Source organism: Ovis aries, chromosome 26 (assembly GCF_016772045.2).
Source record: "Ovis aries strain OAR_USU_Benz2616 breed Rambouillet chromosome 26, ARS-UI_Ramb_v3.0, whole genome shotgun sequence".
NCBI classification, from domain to species: Eukaryota; Metazoa; Chordata; class Mammalia; order Artiodactyla; family Bovidae; genus Ovis; species Ovis aries.
The window spans coordinates 28,482,105-28,503,007 of record NC_056079.1 but is presented as its reverse complement, the minus strand read 5'-3'; positions in this window follow the sequence as shown (position 1 = coordinate 28,503,007).

Here is a 20,903-nt window from a genome sequence, read left to right as displayed (position 1 = left end):
GCCTCTGGGCTTCACAAACAGCGTTTACCTTATTTTGTTTCAAGGATCTAGCATGAAGTTAAGATTCAGGTCACTTAGCCACTCCTCTTAACTGTTTGTTTGTTCTTATGACTCTGGTGAGGTTACCTGAGCTGCCATTTCTTCATCTAAAAGTGGAAAGAAGCGCTAGTCTTTCCTCTGCTCCCTAGATGAGCAACAGTGAGGTGCAGAGGGCTACCGTGGGGCTGATCGCAACAAGCCCTCTCAAGCCCTTTGGGACAGGGGTCCCCAACCCTGGGGGCGGGTCCATGGCTTGTTGGGAACTGGCCACGCAGCAGGAGATGAGCAGTAGGCAAGCGAGTGAAGCTTTATCTGTAATTACAGCTGCTCCCCACACTTCAGAAGTCACTGTCTCCCATCACTCCCAGGTGGAACAGTCTAGCTGCAGGAAAACAAACTCAGGGTTCCCACTGATTGTGCATTATGGTGAGGTGTATAACTATTTCATTATATATCACAATGAAATAATAATAGAAATAAAGTGCATAATAAATGTGATGTGCTTGAATTATCCCGAAACCATACCTCCATCGCCCTGGTCCATGAAAAAAAACTGTCTTCCACGAAACCAGTCCCTGGTGCCAAAACAATGGGGATGGCTGCTATAGGAGGCACATCCAGGTGAAAGCCTCTGGAAAGTCTATGTGGTATCCAACAGAAGACTCACAGTATCTCCTTTGACTCTACTTCATCCTTTCTTCTAGAGTCCTAGGAGAGGCTCTCATGTCTGGCTCACATATGATAAGTTTTTACATATGAATGCAGTTTGCATCATTATTTACAAGAGTGAAAATTTGCAGCCAATCTAAATATCAACAATATAAAAATAGTGACTGATGGTATTTGATGAAATATGATGGCGCTATTAGATTAAGGTTGTCAAAGATTTTGTAATGCCATTGGAAAAATTTCAAACTCGTTTTTTTTTTAATTGGGGGAAAATTGCTTTACAGTGTTGTCTGGTTTCTGCCATATAACAATACAAATCAACCATAATTATACATATATCACTTCCCTCTTGAGCCTCCCTCCTTATCCCATCCCTCTAAGTCATCACAGAGCACTAGGCTGGGCTCCCAGTAAACTAGTTTTAAATAAAAGAGTAAAAATCACTCGATTTGACTTTTTTCAACATTTGACATCCACACAAATATGTGTGTGTGTGTGTGTGTGTCTTTAACATGTATGTGGATAAGGGGCAGGGTGGAGAGACTGAGAGAGAAAAATACACTAAAACTATTTATCATTTGATATGCTCTTCTGTGATTTTATTTCTTCATGTTTCTAATTTTCTGAATTTTCTAATAAGAATATTCGTTACTTTTATAATCAAGAAAAATTCATATTATTTTAAAAGCTTAATTGATGAGTGAAACCATTAAAATTATACTTTAAAACAGTTTGAAAACATAGGGAAATGCCTATTTAAAATGTCAGGGTAGGGAATTCCCTGCTGGCCCACTGGCTAACCCTCAGCGCTTCCACTGCCTGAGGCACTGGTTCAGTTCCTGATGGGGGGCAGAGGTCCCACAAGTCTCGAGGTGCAGCCTAAAGTAAAAAGGAACACATTAAAATATTAGCTTTCATATTTCCAAATGGCCGGATTAGAGTGACATTAATGTTTTCCTTAAATTTTTCTGAATTAGCACACAGCAAACAAAAAGGTGTTTTTTAAAGAATGAAAAATACAAAGGTGCTGAGATTGGCAAAACTGGGCACTTTAAAAATAAAACTCTTTTAAAATATTTTTTGCACACAGTTAAAATGAATTCCCTCCTTGTAAATATAATACATATATGCTTAATTAAGATTTTTTTGTTTATAGTTGAGTTACAATATTGTGTTAGTTTCAGATATATAGCAAAGTGATTCAGATATGTATATATATGTATATGTATGCTGCTGCTGCTAAGTTGCTTCAGTCATGTCCGACTCTGTGTGACCCCATAGACGCCAGCCCACCAGGCTCCCCCATCCCGGGGATTCTCCAGGAAAGAACACTGGAATGGGTTGCCATTTCATTTTTTTCAATTATTTTCCATTATTAGGTTATTTCAAGATATTGGACATAGTTCCCTGTGCTATACGATAAATCCTAGTCATTTATCTATTTTATATATGTTAGTGTCTATCTATACTCCAAATGTGTTCCTCCCCCATATAGCACATATATTTCAATACATGGAGCGGAAAGAGACTTGCCTTATTCTGAAGCAAGTGAAACATGGCCAAGCAAAATATCTCCATAACCCAGGAGAATAATTAGAGCCAGCTGTTGCACAAACAGCCAAACCTTCTATCCAGCCCAGACGTGGAGCCACAATAACCAGGCAGCCAGGGAGGCTATGGGCATTCCCCTCACTGTGTCGGGACTGGGAGAGCCTGGTAAGGCTTTCAAGCAAGCAGTGGAGTGTCCAGAAGTCTCATATCAACACCCAGCAGCAGCGATTCCCCAGCCTGCTTAGAACAGCCTCTCATATTTGCTCACGCTGCTGCTGCTAAGTCACTTCAGTCGTATCTGACTCTGCGACCCCATAGACGGCAGCCCACCAGGCTCTGCCAATCCCTGGAATTCTCCAGGCAAGAACACTGGAGTGGGTTGCCATTTCCTTCTCCAAGGCATGAAAGTGAAAAGTGAAAGGGAAGTCACTGAATTGTGCCCAACTCAGCGACCCCATGGACTGCAGCCTACCAGGCTCCTCCGTCCATGGGATTTTCCAGGCAAGAGGACCGGTGTGGAAAATCAAGCTGTGATTCATTAGACATATGATTGTGAAGGAGACAGCATCACTCTTTGGCTTTGAGAAAAGCTACTGAACCCTCATTCTGAGAAACACATTTTTTCAAAAACTAATTACATCCTGAGGACATGGGATTCACGCTGTAAATGGACCCGTTCCATAATCCATGACATATATACAGGCATTTGTACCTAAATTGAAAAATTTAGATAAACAGGTATAACTTATTCATCTTTGTCATATATACATGTATATAGAAAGGAGGGGAAATGCAGATTCTGTTAAAATTATTAAAATTGAATTTTAACTTTAATAAGTATTTTTGAGCTTTTTTTTTATCTGTGCGGAGATGTGGGGAATTTTTCTTTAAAGTTGGGTTTTTCCCCTGTCTGGCCTGTAAAGAGACTTGGACCCCCTCGTTTATAATCCCCTAAGCCGGCTCAGCCTTTGCCCAGCTCTCGTGGTCTCAGTGACTCCTTCTGAGCACACAGAAAATAGATGGCTCCATATGTGATGGCAGGCGCTGTCTACCCGAAGCATATGTGTTCAATCAACTTTAATACCCCTACAGTCCGGAGGAAGGGAAATGCTAGGCCCTGGGAATAATCATCGTTTCCATTACATTAGTGAGGTTTGCTGGTGTGCCAGAGGGGCAGGGCTCTCTCCATCACTCTGCTAACACTGGCTGGCAGCTCGGAGAAGAGCATGGGTGCCCATCCAGGCAGGAACTGAAATACACGCCTTCTCCTCTCGCTTTTCCCAATCATCTTCCTTCTATTTTCCCCCTTACCTTGGGGTCACAGAGTCTACTGCAGTCCATGAAGAAAGTGGCTGAGCTGTTTTCATCAACGCTGCCTTAGTAAGACTTTCCATTAAGAGAATAAAATCAAAATGGGTGTCTCATGTACACACTGCTATATTAAAAAAATAAATAACCACCCACAAGGACCTACTGTATAGCACAGGGAACTCAGCCCAATGATGTGTGGCAGCCTGGATGGGAGGGGAGGCTGGGGGAGAGTGGATGTATGTACAGGTAGGACTGTGTCCCTCGGGTGTTCATCTGAAACTGCCACAGCGTTGATAATTGGCTGTACCCCAATACAAAATATAAAGGTTAAAAACAGAAAAAAAAAATCAGTGGTCTTTACAAGCCGGGGATATACTGGTGAGTCCACAGGAAGTCCAAGTAAGGAATATCCTGAGAGTATTGGGGACCCATCAGATAGGCCAGCAGCTGCCTGGCGGGGCTGGGATCTCCAGGTTCGCACCATGGCTCAGAACAGGAGTGTAGGGGTGCCCCCAGCTCCCATGTGGTTCTCTCCGAGGGACACCTTGGGAGGGGGTGCCTGAGAGCCCCAGAGACAACACAGAAGCCTGAGTTCTTTTTTGGGCTCTCTCACTCCCCATGCAAACCACGTGAGTTGTTTGATTTCTCCAAGAGTTGATCTCCTCTTTTGCTAAGTGGGAAGAAATACATCTGCACTTTCTACTCACAGCACTGTTGTGACGACAACAGGGATAATATTTGTGAAGGCTCTTTGTATGCATCATGCACTAGGATAGTAACTAAGAAGTGACGTAAAAGAGTATTGAAGTTTTCTGTATAGTTGACCCTTGAACTGCATGGATCCACTTATACACAAATATTTTTCAATAGTAAACACTAAACTACTACCCAATCTGCACTTGGTTGAATCTGCAGATGAGGAAGGCTAACTACAAAATTATACTTGGATTTTCCACTGAACAGAGGATCAGGATCCCCTAGCCCTGAGTTCTTCAAGGATGAATCATATATAGATTATCTCCATGCTGAGGAGGGTTGGGGAAAATGCACCTTCCATTACACTGTAGGAACAAGGACAAACCGGCTTAAATTTTGGTAAATTTTGCAATTTACCAATCTATATCAAAAGGCACTCAATATGCACATTCCAAGACACCCATTGCATTGCTCTTATTTAATTTTCACTGTGGCATGCCGAAGTGACATGCGGATTGAACCCGAGACTCTTATGTCTCCTGCATTGGCAGGAGCCAAGCTTTACCACTAGCACCACCTGGGAAGCCCTCAACTCAATACTTGTCAGAGTAATTCTAGTGTTGAGAATGTTGCCAATGACATTTGTATTCCAGCAACTTCATATAAAAGTAAAATAAATTATATAATTTTAAGTTACGTATTGAACATTTTCTATATAGTAGCGTGTACATGTCGATCCTAATCTGCCAGTGTATCCCTCCCTGCTTTCCCCTTGGCAGAGGTTGCCTGCTTTAAAGATACTGTGACCCAGGTTAATCTAGGGCCCACTCACCGCCAGCAGTCCTCAAGCTTCAATTTCTTCTTTAAGAGCGAGTTTGCTCCATCTATAGAAAGTATGTTTTACTTGTGTCTCAGTTTTAACTTTTTGCCATTTGTTCCATGGCACTGCAGAGCGTGTGTGCGTGCATGCTAAGTCGCCTCAGTCGTGTCTGACTCTTTGCAACCCCATGGACTGTAGCCCACCAGGCTCCTGTGTCCATGGGGTTCTCCAAGCCAAAACATTGGAGTGGGTTGCCACGCCCTACTCCAAGGGATCTTCTTGACCCAGGGATCGAACTCACATCTCTTATGTCTACCTGTATTTTCAAATGGGTTCTTTACCACTAGCACCACCTGTGGAATTCTCCAGGCCAGAATATTGGAATGGGTAGCCTATCCCTTCTCCAGCGGATCTTTCCGACCCAGGAATCGAACCAGAGTCTCCTGCATTGCAGGCAGATTCTTTACCAGCTGAGCCATCAGGGAAGCCTGATAAAGAGCATTATAGTCAAATCATAAGAGACAGGAAGTAGAATGGTTGTTACCAGGGGTTGAGAATAGGGGGAAATGGGGACTTCTTTTCAGAACAATGTGAGTCTATTTAACATTATTGAGTTATAAGTTTAAAAATGGTTAAGATGATCAATTGTATGAGTATTTTATCATAGTTAAAATTTTTTATTTATAAAAATATTTAGAGCATACATTTCTGTCATGCCAAGAGAAATCACAGTCTGAGTTAAAGATCACAAACTGATCTCCTGAAAGCTACTTGTAATCCCTAGACATGCTTTGTTTGGTCATAATAAGCTTTTTTAAATTATGCTAATATCTTAAAATTCCACAGAAGATCCAGATTTCAAGTGTCTTCTGAGAAGGTGGGAGACCTGGTGTCTCTGATTCACTCCCAAAGGCCACCGTCATCTGCATGGAATAGAATTTCCTCTGTTAGACGTGACATGTGCGCTCCAATTCACCACATCCCTCACCCCTCCCTATGGTTTTGTAATGAGGTTTGTTAATTTCTTGGTCCCTGAGGCATCTGGGCTTGCCTCCTTTGTTAAGCGAAGGGACCATGGCAGAAACTAACACCCCAGATGACTGAGAATGCGTGCTAAGAGAATCAAATCATACAAGAATGCCATGACCGAGGGGAGTTTTGGAGGACAAAGAAACTAAAATCAGCAAAAGGTAGGAATGACCGATCTTGAGACCAATAGTCAGAAGATCTGGGTTCTAATCCCAGCTCTGCCACTCAGCTAAGAGGGACTCCAGCCGCAGCTCGCCATATCTTTGGGCTTCTGAGTCCTCATCTGTGACCCAAAGGAGGAAAGCAAACTGATGTCTTAGCATCTTGTAGATCGAAGACATGGGTCAGCAAAACACAGCTCAGGTCAAATCTAGCCAGCTGCCTGCCTGTTTTTGTGCAACCCGCTAGCCAGGAATGATTTTTTAAATTTCTTTTTTAATGGTTGGAGGGGGAATAAAAAGCCAAATGAAAAATAATGTTTCATAGTACAGGAAAAGTATATGAAATCCTAATTTCAGCAGCCATAAATAATAAAGTTGTATTGGAACACTGCCACCTTTATCCATTTACATACTGTCTGTGGCTGCTTTTACACTCCAGCAGCAGAGTTGAATAGGTGCAGCAGAGACTGTGGTCCACAAAGCCTCAAATATTTACTAGCTGATTCTTTATCAGAAGTTTGCTGAGCCTAGTCTAAAGCATCCTTCCAAGCTTCTCCATGAATATATCGAATGCTACCAGAGAATTCCTCACGTGTGTTCATATAAAGCATTCTTTCTAAAAGAAGTTGAAGGTTCCAGGTGATTATTTCAGTAGCAAGCTGTTTTAAATATGCCCAAAGTATTTACATAGGCTCTTTTTCGGATGGAAATAATAACAACTCACTTAAACACACTGTCTGTTGCAGGAACTTCACAGATGTTATGTCATTCAAATTCTCTGCAATCCCTTAAAGCAGGTTTCATCATCCCCCTTTTTAAGGTGAGCAAACCAAAGCTAAGGAAATTTAAATATTATTCCCAAGGCCAAGCAGTCAATAAGTGGTCAAGCGAAAATTCAAGTCTTGTCAGACTCCAAAGCCTAGTTCATTATAAACGCCTTCATGTAGAAATCGAATACCCATCCCCAGAGAAGCCAGACTGAAAAATAAATTGAGATTAACACCCCATCTCTGCACCCAAATTTTCTTTTCTCATCAAACTCATCCCATCCCTAATTCTAAAATCCATGCAAGTGTCAGGTTTCCGTGACTGATTTTCCCCTTAAATTTCATCTTTCTCCTTCAGAACACTGCCATGGAAGCTGAGAACACCCAGTATCCTGTCATTTGATGATGGGATGATAAGTCCTTATGAAAATAAAATCCCACCAGCCACCGATGTGCTCAGTCAGTAGCGGGTAAACCCATGCCGCCTTAAAATGACCTTAGTACGTTCTTGCCACTCTTGATAGCTGTTTATTCCCAGCCTTAAAGCTTCCGCTTTCGAAGAGGCAGTATTTTTTTCACTTCTGTAGTGAAATTGGATTTTCTGGAAACAAGGGAAACTCCTCAAGCAGTACCCATGTGCCTTTAAGCAAAAAATAAATTACAAATGAAGGGACAAAGGAAAAGAGTGGAGATAGAACAATGGTGACAGAAGTGAAAAGAGACAGACAGATAGATGGAGGGAAGAAAAGAAAGAGGAAGAATCGGTCCATAGAAAAGACAGAAGAGAGGACGAGAGGACAGAGGGAAGAAAGGAGAGAATCATTTTGTCCCAGAGGAGAAAGAAAATGCCCGACCATCCCATTTCCCTAGTCCTTTTCCCACCTGGATTTTTCAGCAACAGTTCCAATTTGAATCCAAATAATGTCTGAGATTTGGGATTCTCTAGTAAACTAGCTCTGACTCTCTAATCCCAGCACCGGATGTTCAGGGGTGTTGGGAGTTGGAGTTAATTAATTCAGCCACCTGTAACACTCATTCAGATGTTACCGTCTTGTCTCAGTGCAAAGTTATCAGCAGATGTTGAAAGGGCTTTCCCTGCCCCCAACTTCCCCGGCTCTGAAAAGCTGTGTCTTTGCCTTCATCAGCAACCTCTATCACCCCTGGCTCCTTCATTTCTAAGTGCAGACCTTGGACCTCGGGTAGGGATCCTGGAGAAGGAATAGTTCTCTACAATCTCTAAACTTGTTTATTTATGACCTCTTTACTGTGCAGGTTGCATGCCCATCTTGCTATGGAAAACGGAAAGAAAAACCTGTATTAGGTGAAGAGGGTGTGAATTCAGTTTCTCAAACACAAGTGCTTGTTACTTTGTGAGAGAGGGCAGTTTCAAAATAATTTCGCAAAGGAAATGTGGGGCTGACCTGATGGCACTCCCTTAATTTGCCTTCACACGGATGAAGAAACCTGCTTTTCAAGAAAGTGACCTTGGGATTTCTCTGGTAATCCAGTGATTAAGACTCTGTGCTGCCAAGGCAGGGGTGTAGGTTTGATTCCAAGTCAGGGAACTAAGATACCACATGCCTTGTAGCATAGGCAAAAAAATAATAATAATTTTTTTAAAATAAATGAACAACAAAGAAAGAAAGTCACCTTACTGGTGTCTCCTTAGATTTTTGCTGTCATGTCCAAGTGCAGTGTTTATAGGCACTCACCCGAAAACATCGAGGATAGTCATTAGGGAGCTTAAAAATATTAATATTAAACTCCTGAAACTTCCCTGGCAGTCCATCAGTTAGAAATCCACACTTGCACTGCAGGGGGCGTGAGTTCCATCCCTGGTCGGAGATCTAGGATCCCCCATGCCACTCAGCCAAAAACCAAGCAAACGTGTGTGTGTGCGTGTGCGTGTGTGTGTGTGTGTGTGTGTGTATACTAACTCCGAGTATTAACTGCAAGTTTTAAGAGGTACAATATAGAAGGTAGTTTGTTTGAAGGACACCAATTAAAGTCACTCCTCAGACTATTTGCTTAGCATATTCTAGGACCTTCTCCAGCCAGGATAACATGTGAGGGTCTTTCTGAGCCAGAGAAGACATCCAAGTAATCTACCATTTAGCCACCCCCCAAAAAATATCTTATGACATATTCTACCTATTTTATAGTTAAGAGAATTGAGACTAAATTTAAATTTGGGGAAGAATTGAAATTAAAACCCATGTCCATGACTTTAAGCCTATAGTTCTTCCCACTCTATCCCATTCCTCCAACTTTTAGAAATAAAATAATTTATTCCAGGAACACAGATCCCATCTAGTTTGCATAGTAAGTGTCTGACCAGTGCGCAGTTTTAGAATCTCCATATGTCTCCTCCCACCTTTAAAAAACAAGGCCATTGCGTAGGCAATCTGATTAAACAGAATTCGTAATATCCCGGTAGACATTGAAGGACATTAAAAATGGTGGTCACTAATAAGCATGCTGGCGTTGCTATCTGCATTTTAAAGGATCTCTTGAGAGACGGAGAGAGGTTGGTCAAGCACAATTATCTTGTATAGCAGTTAAAATTTTAACTACTCCAATATGTTGGTGGTGAGATTTAATCTTAGGGCAAGGATACCTTTAGCAACCACTGGGATTTATCATGCACACAAAGCAATTTAGACACACATGGTTCTTGCCTTTTAGAATCTTTCTCAAATGGGATTCCTCTCCATGGATCCTCATTTGTATGGGTGGAAATTCTTGCTAAGAAAACAAAATGTCTTTCAAAATCCCAGGTTGTTACCAACTTGTCATATTGGAAAGATAATACAATCTCAGCTGCATATTCCCTCTCCAGTCACAAGTTAATGAGATAATGAGCTCAGTTTAATTTCCTGGTAAGGACACCATTTTCAAATCACAAGGGCCCCTGATAATTCTGGCATTTCTTGCTGCCTTCTTAGCATCTTCCTTTTTTGGCACCCTTCATTTGCAAAGGAAAAATAGAAGATGCTAGTTCCAAGTTTAGCATAATCTTTCCCCGATTTAAATTTCATCTTAGCCTATATTTTATTCATGTATCTGGTCCCATTGTCCACTTTTTCATTCATATATTATAGAAAGAGAGAGAAACAGACAGGCAGAGACAGAGAACCTGCAATGAACAAGATACCCTGCTAGGAACTAAAAATACAGAGCCCCGTAAGAGCCTGTTCTTAGGCATTTAGCCTCGTGTAGAAAACTGACCGAACCCCCATAAGCAATCTGTCTGGTGGATGAGGTGTAGCCATGGTGGGTGAATATAATCCTGCTTGGACAAATCAGCAAAAGGCTTCTTAGAGAAGGTATATCTGAGCCAAGCCTTCAAGGATGAATAAGAATATCCAGCATAAGTGACGGAAGATATAGATGCTCCCTAAACTCTTTAAATGTATCAGGGACTTAGGACATATGGCTGAAAAGCCAAAGTGGATGAATATATCCTGATCCGATGAGGAACCTGAATCCTAGGTAAGGGCTCTGGACTTTATTCTATGTTCCAAAACAGTTATCAGGGATTTTTCAGCAGGGGAGTCATAGCATCCAATATGTATTTGAGAAAAAAAAAAAAAATTTGCAGGAGTGGTTCAAGTAGAGTAACAAAAAGGGAAGTCAGAGAAACTTGGCAAAGAACGTTTCAAAGACAGAATAGGATGTTGGGATAGAAAAAGAGAAAAAGGGGTTGTGTGCTGGACATCTTGCCTCCTCTTCGGACCACAAGCAGATTGCCTGTGAACACTTGATTCTCCGCTCTTCTACCCTTTAAACTCTACAGTTACCCAAACCTTGTGCACACTGTGGCTGAAAGCTAACAAGTGTCCCCCGCATCCATTTGAATCTCTTTTTATTTTTGAAAATGAAGACTGGCAGATAATAATATCTCATCGGCTCAATCCCCCAAAACACCAGCTGGTGGCCTCTTCAGGATGACCCAGAACAAGGAAAAGGGAGCGTGGATAAGTGTGTTTGCCGCTGATTAAGTCTAACTGCGGGTACCATAAGCTGCCCCCCGGCCAGCCTGCACGCTGTCACCTTCCGGCAGACACCTCACGTCCATCTTCATCTGCACCGAAAGGCAGAGGCTCACACCTTTCATCAGAATAATGAGCAAAGATGCCCGCAATAACGAAATTGGAATCTTTGGGGAGTTGGCATCTCTTCCTAATCATTCCATCTGATCAATTCTTCATTCTCTCTCTAGCAAGTTAGAAGGGGCTCAGTGACAGACATATCTAGCCTCCTGACAATCTTTCACAATTCCGGTTTTGAATTAATTCTCTGAACTGGTATGGCAAAGTCTTCAGGATAATTTAGGGCAGAGGTCTCCAGGCAACACGGTAGAATTTAGTGACACGGCTCAGTGTTTCCAAGTTAACCCTTTTGGGTGGAATTTAGTGACACGGCTCAGTGTTTCCAAGTTAACCCTTTTGATGAGATTTCTCTGGAGAAGGTGAGCACAGCCTGATAAAGGAACTATTCCTGCCCTCTGACACCTTAAGATCTTTAATTTTAATTGGAGAAAAATTTCTTTACAGCGTGGTGTTGGTTTCTGCTATACAACAACACGAATCAGTCATCAGTTCAGTTCAGTTCAGTTCAGTCGCTCAGTCGTGTCCGATTCTGCGACCCCATGAATCGCAGCACGCCAGGCCTCCCTGTCCATCACCAACTCCCGGAGTCCACCCAAACCCATGTCCATTGAGTCAGTGATGCCATCCAACCATCTCATCCTCTGTCATCCCCTTCTCCTCTCATCTTAAATCGTTCCCAGCATCAGGGTCTTTTCAAATGAGTCAGCTCTTTGCATCAGGTGGCCAACGTATTGGAGTTTGAGCTTCAACATCAGTCCTTTCAATGAACACCCAGGACTGATCTCCTTTAGGATGGACTGGTTGGATCTCCTTGCAGCCCAAGGGACTCTCTCGAGTCTTCTCCAGCACCACAGTTCAAAAGCATCAATTCTTCGGTGCTCAGCTTTCTTCACAGTCCAACTCTCACATCCATACATGACCACTGGATAACGTCTCTGCTTTTCAATATGCTATGCGAATCAGTCATACATACATATATATATATAATTTTTTTTATACACACACACACACAAGCACACACACACACATATATATATATATATATATATCCCCTCTCTCATGGGCCTCCTTCCCCTTCTCCCATTCCACCCCTCTAGGTCATCACAAGGACTTCCCTGATAGCTCAGCTGGAAAAGAATCTGCCTGCAATGCCAGAGACCTGGGTTCAATCCCTGGGTCGGGAAGATCCCCTGGAGAAGGAAATGGCAACCCACTCCAGTATTCTCGCCTGAAGAATCCCATGGACTGAGGAGCCTGGTGGGCTACAGTCCACAGGGACACAAGAGTCAGACATGACTTAGGGACTAAACCACCAGGTCCTCACAGAGCACCAGGCTGACACCCTAATATCTTAACTATTTTTTTATCACAGTTTTACTGAGCTATAATTCACATACCATAAAATTTATCTTGTAAAAGTATACAATTCAGTAGGCTTTAGTGTATTCACACAGTCAGGCAACCATCATCACTATGTAATTTTAGAGCATTTTCATCACCCACAAAGGAAAGCCCACGTTCATAGCAGCTACTCTTCTTTCCTCCCTCCCTCCAGTCCCTGGCAACCACCGAACTACTGTCCATCTCTCCGAAATTACCTATTCTGAACAGTTCATCTAAATAGAATCAGACAACATGTGGGCCTTTTGTGTCAGACTGCTTTCATTTAATAGAGCATCTTCAAAGTTTGCCCATTTATCCTTTGACCTAGCGACCTGATTTCTGGGAACAGGTCTTAGATATATTTGCATATGTACTAACTGGTGTGTGTAAACATATTTTTCCAGCATTGTCTATAATAACAATGTGTTTGAACAGTGCAAGGTTCCCTCAGTGGAAGTTACTTATGGTACATTCATATAATAGAATCTTACACAGTGTAACATAGAATGAAGACGCTATCTATATACAGCTGTTATGGAAAGACTTCCAAAATGCATTGTTGAATGAAAAAAAAAAAAGATTCAGAGGACTGTATAGGGTATATTTCCTTTTGTGTAAAATGTTGGGTGTTGGGGAAATAAAAATACATGTTACTCTTTGCAGAGGATGGAAACGGGTAATGGAGACGTGAATAGAATCGAGATGGTTAGCGTGTACATTTAATCTGCATGTATTACTGTTAAAATTGTTTGAAGTAGGCAACTGTGAAGATCATAAACCTTCTCCAGGTAAGAAAAAGCCTATATCTCCCTTCCTTTTAAAAGCACCCTCCGTGTGGAGAACCGTCCTACACCATTGGTGGGAATGTAAATCGGTACAACCACATTGGATGACAGTTTGGAGGTTTCTTAAAAAGCTAAAAATTGAGCTACTATACAGTCCTGAAAAACCACTCCTGAGCATATATCTGGAAAAAACCATAATTCAAAAAGGTTTATGTACCCCGATGTTCATAGCAGTGCTGCTTACAATAGGAAAGACATGGAAGCAGTCTCAATGTCCAGCAACGGAGGAGTAAATAAAGAGGATTTGGTACATATATACAATGGAATATTACTCAGCCGTCAAAAAAGAATGAAATACTATCATTTGCCGCAACATGAATAGATCTAGAGATGATCATACGAAGTACGTCAGATAAAGACAAATACCATATGATATCATTCATATGTGGAATCTAATTTTTTAATGATGCAAATGAACTTATTTACAAAACAGAAACAGACTCAGAGGTATTCCAAGGGATCAATGGTTTATTATTCTGTTGTGAGTGTGCGTTAGTTGCTCAGTGGTGTCTGATTCTCTGTGACCCCATGGACTGTAGCCCGCCAGGCTCCTCTGTCCGTGGAATTCTCCAGGTAAGAATATTGGAGTGAATTGCCATGTCCTCCCTCCTCCAAGGGATCTTCCTGACCCAGGGATTGAACCCAGGTCTCTGGTATCTCCTGCATTAACAGGCAGAGTCTTTACCACTAGCGCTACCTGGGAAACCTTTATTATTCTCTGGCTTCCCCACCACTGTCCTAGGTCAATGTGGCCTGAGGAAATGCCTGAGCGTGTGCTCATCCCAGGCTCCTGTTGTTTTTAGCCACCTTGTTTGCTATTCTTGGTCTTGGCAGCCCTAGGAATCGAATACAGCCATTCTCTCATTTCCTTCTCAATGCTTCCTTTGACCTGTGTAGTTGACCCTAAGTGGAGAAAGACCCCTAGACTCTTTATGTGGCTTCAGCCATTTCAACTGAGGCCCCTCTACCTTTGGACCTAACAGTTACTCCAAGGGGTCTGCTACCAACAGTAGAGCAACTAAAGAAAAATAAAAACTGTTATTGTGGGGGTTTGCATGGTCGGTGAAATGACTTTACATGGAAACATGACCTCATACCACTGATCGAGGCTTTCACTATACAATGGTGAAATGGAGGCAGATGGAATATAAAAATCTTTTCCTAGTTATCACTGTAACTTTGAGATACGTAGCTTTTAGGAAAGAGAAGAAACTATCTTTCCTGCAGAGAAGTCTCCCTGCCTAGCCTTTTTGTTCTATTCAGGGCTTTAATGGAGTGGATGATATCCTCGCATATCAGGGAAGATCATCCCGTCTACTGATTCAAACTCTAATCTTGTCTGATACACCCTCACAGACACACTCAGAAATAATGTTTAATATGTGCTCCGTACATCCCCGTCAAGTTGACATATAAAATTAACCATCACAATCACCATCTCTATAAAAATCATTATCTGTACCAATTCTTTTGTTCAGAAGAAAAAAAAAAATTGAGGGACTTCCTGATTAAGACTGAGTTTCCACTGGAGGGGCCACAGTTTCAACTCCTTACACGAAACATGACCGAACAAGAAGAAAATAAAAAATCTGAACAACTTATAAATATGTCCTCCATATTCCATGCTTTTGAATGTGTGTGTGTGTGTTTAATAAGCATAATTATATAGGCAAAATCTTTAAACCTATTTAAAATAAAAGTACTACTTAATGGTAATGTTATTTCAGTCCATTCTGCTTCTGACATTTTCTGAATCGGTTTTTAAACGGCTACACTTATTTAAAACAATAAATGAAAACGCAATTAAGATATTTCCCAATAATACTGAGTTTTTAAAAATCAGGCTACAAACAATATTATAGTATAATCGTATCTCTATATTTAAAGATAACTAGATATTTTCCTGTGAATACAGAAGGAGGTTGTAAGAATACAAAATAACCTAATTACTAAGATTTTTAGCAATTCTTATCCCTGGGTGGTCGAACTATGGGAGAGATGCATCGTTTGCTCCTTGTTTGTCTGCATTTCCTAAACTATAAACAATGTGCTTCATTTTAAAGAAAATAAAAGATTTTTTAAGCAGAAGAATGTCTCATCTCCTCGAACAATCATGCCAGGGGTTTTAAAATCTGAACCTGTGCTTGTTGTCAACTTTTAGATTTTGCCAAATGCAGCAACCCACAAAAATTTTTAAGGAGTCTAGTCTCATAAAATAAGGTGTCCTCATGAAGTTAGTTGAGTAAATGTTCTCTCAAATGGAATCCCACCCAAGAGAGAAATGAAAAGCCAAAAAAAGACTAGAAGGATTTGAAAAAAAAGAAAAAGACTGGACGGATCTGGACAGGGTTTGGCTCCAGGAGAGGGGAGTCTGATGAGGGATGGAAGAAGGAATGTCGGGGAGATATATATTCCATCTTTGGAACTTGAAAATTTTTCAAAACAGAACTTAAACTCAATAAGTGTGAAAATCATGGTTAAAGAATACAATTAAATGTTATAAACACCGACACAGTAAAAATAGTAGTTGGCAGGTTGGGAGGAGAGGGGAGGTGCAGAAAGCTGTTTAAAGTGCTATTTTCTTCATCTTCATAGTAAGGAGCTATTCAGCACCATCAAAAATGGAAGTCTTGAGTTATAAAACACACACAAGGGTTTCCATTTTCTAATTTTTTTTCCCTTGTCTTTGCTCATAACCTTAACAAGATCTTTTCAAAACCTACCAACTCTTGAGGTGAGGAAACATTTATGTAAGTTCAGCAATGCCTAAAAATTCACTTCTTTCTTCTGTTTCCATTGACTTCATATAAAACTAAAGTTAACATGTTGCACAAAAAGCAGCAATATTGGCTGGATTCTATTTTACGGAATTATTCCTTTCTCTCTATCAAAATGTACAGCGCCTATGAATAGAAGGATGAACATTTAATGTGACTGGAAAAAACCTGGTAGGTGGAACTGGGGTATGAGAACTTTTGTTCTTTTTGCTATGCTCATCTAATTTTATTTTAAAAATTATCAAAAATAAACAGTAAACATATATTTCTATAAGAAGTATACAGATTCCTATGTGAAAAAAGCAGTCACCTCAGAGACAGAGGGTTGTTCTTTATTTATTCATCTGAAAAGGATTCTGGCGTCTTCTGAATAAGAATCTTTTTAGAGCTGTAATCTCACCCCTCCCCTCAATGCCCTCTGTTAGACAGGAGGGGAGAAACGTGGTCTGATTCCAAGTTTCAGAGAAATCTAGGACTACTAGTGATTTTTGTAATTGTCCTTGTTTAGTTGAAAAGAATGAAATAATTAACTTGGCATATTTGTACAAAAATCTATGCAGAGTCCAATCAGGAGAAAAATAGAGAGGAAAACAAAAAGAATGAAACCATTTATTGACAAAGGTGTTTTGCCATTCTGTATCCATCAAACGCATATACTCATCATCTCAATCCACCGCACACTCACAGGCACACAGACCTCTCTCTTGCATCTCTTAAAGATGCTTATTTACTTTTTCAAAGACTTGTGCATCAGATTCCATCATAGACTCCTGAAAAAAATTCATTTAACTTTCAGATGACCACTGCTCCCTCATCTGCTATTGTCAATGGGTCAACTTTAAGAATAAGGACTGGATGTGGAAATATTAGAATAAGATGACCCACCCTAGCCAGTTAACTGTGGTTACTCGGCTCAACGGAATCTTCAACAGGATGACGAGGGTCGGGGAAAAAAGCACGTTGATACGCACCAGTTGTCATATACCAGAAGACAGCTGGCACTCAATTCCCAAAGGTACATCCTAAATAGGTAGAGAAGGAGATAACTAGTGGAAACTTTCCAGAAAGAAACCAGCAGTTCTCTGCCTATCTTACAACTTGCAGAGTTCAAAGTATTCATGGTTTATATTAGATCTGTCTTCAAGACTCAAAAGATAAAATAGCTCATGGTCTAAGAAACAGGGCTGATTCTATTAAATTTCGCATCAGCCAGAGGCACTCTTTCTTCCTTTATTGGTTTGTTATTTATTTATACGTGGCCTCATTCTGAAAAAGAATTTGCTATTGACTGGGAAAATGTTCACAGGACCAACCGTGGTCTTGAGGAAACAGTCTCCCAGCCTCTGGTTCTTCAAGCTTATCTTCCCCATCCCTGCCGACCCCACGGCAGACAGGGAGCCACACAGAGCCAGGAGTGTCCTGGAGCTTTGCCCCCATCTCCGCTCTATTAGATCCAAGAGACTCCCTCCAATCCCAGGATGAGGCATTTGTTCCTGATCCCCTCAGGATTTGGATCTTAACTTTTCTCCTTTCTTCCAGTTTTCAGCATCTTATGAGCCTTCAGCCAGAAAGCTCCCCCTAACTCTGACTCCACAGAACCCAACACCTAACATGGCCCTTTGACTTCAGTCCCTTTTGAATCAACTCCGCTCACCCAGAGAATAGTAATGAGGCTAAAATGGGATGTGCTGGCATTGAAGAGAGAAATTTCCTTCTAGGCTCAGTTGGACCCACCTCCAATTCAGTCTGTCTGTCTGTCTCTCTCTCTCTCTCGTACTTTCTCCCTAGCTGCAGAGTCCTTATCTGCAAATGAAGATTGTAATGTCTGCCCTGTCAACACCCAAGTTCATGTGTTGAGCAAATCTAACAAAGTGCTGAATGTGAATGCAGTTTAAAACCTTGTAAGAGAAGCTTCCCTGGCAGCCCAGTGGTTAAGACTGTTCTTCCAGTGCAGGAGATGCAGGTTCGATCCCTGGTCAGGGAAACTAAGATCTCACATGCCTTGTGGCAGTAAACAAAATAAAAACAGCAGGAAAAAAAAACCATAAAAGATAAACAAATGTAAATGAATAGAATAAACCAAAACTTTAAATTTCATTTTCGTCTATATTAAATATGTTACACTGTATAATATTTTTTAAAAAAGAAAAAGAAAAATTTCTCTGTTGGAAAAAAGGAAAAAGCTGAATTACTATTCTGTCAGTAATTTGCCATGATTTGGGGTAAGTTCCTTGACCTCTCTGAACTTCAGTTTCATCGTCTGTAGTCTTAATCAATGCTCTTTTTAAATTGGTTTTGCACATAACAGAAGCCTCCTTTGACTTGAGGAAAAGGAGATGAGAAATAAGAGAACCCCAGTCTTTCATACAGAACCCAAGCACAGGAAGTCCACTCAGGCTTCATGGGCAAAGAAGGCCAAGAGACACAAAGTCCTCAGGAATCCATTCTGTCCCTTCACCTCTTCTTGACCTCATGAGTCATCACATCTGTCTCTTTACAGACCGACTTTCTCAGAATCTCCAGGCATAAGGCATAAAACAATGGTCACCAATTCAGTCAACTGGTATCCAACCCCGGGGGCAGAACAGTTGATTGACTGACCTAACCTGATCCAGGATCTACGCCTGGTCCACTCATCAAAGGTCAGGAGAACAGTGTCAAAAGAAAACATGGCCCCTGGGACCTATTCAGAGAGAAGCATTTCCAGAGACAAAGGGCATGGTCTCCATGGAGATCAGAACCATGTAGTGGGTGCCATGCTGCGCCATGAAATCTCCCCTTCAGAACCGAATGCCTGGCTCCTTCAGTGTCTGGGGGTGCTGCCCATAGCTATCAGCACTCTTGGGAACTGTTCTTGAGCGAGGGGAACCATCTTGCTTTGCCCCAACTGCACCCCTTCCTAGAGACACCACACATCTAGGGGTCTGAGCCCCTCTCTCAGTGTGGGGCTCAGAAAGGCCATCCCAGCTCCAGAACTCCCCGTGGGCTTGCTGGGGCCTCTGGAGTGACTACACTGCATCCCTGCTTTTCCCTTGACCCAGTGCCTGCTTCCTTCCTCCCATCCCCACCCCAACTCAGGCATTAAACCCTAGTAAATTTCCCACATGCCAGTCTCCACCTGGGAGCCTGCTTCTTGGAGAATCCAACCTGCCATGTGTATGCACTACGTTTGTAACACAGAGATGCCACTTTTAGGTAATGACTGTCACGTGATTCCCATAGAGAGCACTCAATATTAGTTTCTTCCACTCCTATCAGCTTTCCCAAAAGTCAGTTTCACAGCAAACTTGCTACTAAATTCTCCAGAATCAGGGCTCTTTTCCGGGTGACTCTGATTTGAGCCCAGAAATGGTGACGACTCCCAGAATCAGCTTCCCTCTATCAAGATGGCAAAAGCCACGCACAGCATCAGCAGCAGGACAAAAATAAGAACCAGGAAATTTTGCCTGTCCACAACCTGGAGCCCTAGTCCTCCTCCAGGACCATCTGCAAGATCTCACCTGGGCTTTGGAAGGCAGAGATCATCACACACACTGTTTCTGGAAGGTTAAGCAGCAACCGTGCATTCAGCACCCACTCTGTACCTGACATATCCTAGATGGACAGATGAGGTTTGCATTTATAAGAGTATCATCAGCAACACAAGACACTGCAGTGACGGATGTGCCCAAGACTGGAGCAGACCTTGAATAGAGGCATTTAGAAAACAGCAGTATCATGTCTTAGGAGATAAGGGAAATTCTCATGGGAAGCACTTGAAGAATAGAATGGATTAATGGATGTAGAGCTTTGGATAGCCAAGGAAGGTAGTGAGGCTGATCCCTGAAGCAAGCAGTTCAGTTCAGTCACTCAGTCGTGTTCAATTCTCTGCAATCCCCTCCCTGTCCATCACCAACTCTCACAGTCCACCCAAACTCATGTCCATTGAGTTCGTGATGCCATCCAACCATCTCATCCTCTGTCGTCCCCTTCTCCTCCTGCCTTCAATCTTTCCCAGCATCAGGGTCTTCTCCAGTGAGTCAACTCTTCACATCAGGTGGCCAAAGTATTGGAGTTTCAGCTTCAACATCAGTCCTTCCAATGAATACCCAGGATTGATCTCCTTTAGGATGAACTGGTTGGATCTGCTTGCACTCCAAGGGACTCTCAAGAGTCTTCTCCAACACCACAGTTCAAAAGCATCAATTCTTCGGCATTCAGCTTTCTTCACAGTCCAACTCTCATATCCATACATGACTACTGGAAAAACCATAGCCTTGACTAGACGGACTTTTGTCGCCAAAGTAATGTCTCTGCTTTTTAATATGCTCTCTAAGTTGGTCATAACTTTTCTTCCAAGGAGTAAGCATCTTTTAATTTCATGGCTGCAATCACCATCTGCAGTGATTTTGGAGCCCAAAAAAATAAAGTCAGCCACTATCTCCACTGTTTCCCCATCTATTTGCCATGAAGTGATGGGACCAGATGCCATGATCTTCGTTTTCTGAATGTTGAGCTTTAAGCCAACTTTTTCACTCTCCTCTTTCACTTTCATCAAGAGGCTCTTTAGTTCCTCTTCACTTTCTGCCATAAGGGTGGTGTCATCTGCATATCTGAGTCTACTGATATTTTTCCCAGCAATCTTGATTCTAGCTTGTGCTTCATCCAGCCCAGCGTTTCCTGCAAAACAGGACAATATTCAGGCCCCCTGGTGGTCCATCTTCTCCATGTATCTTGAAGCTCTTGAAAAGCAAGAGAAGACTG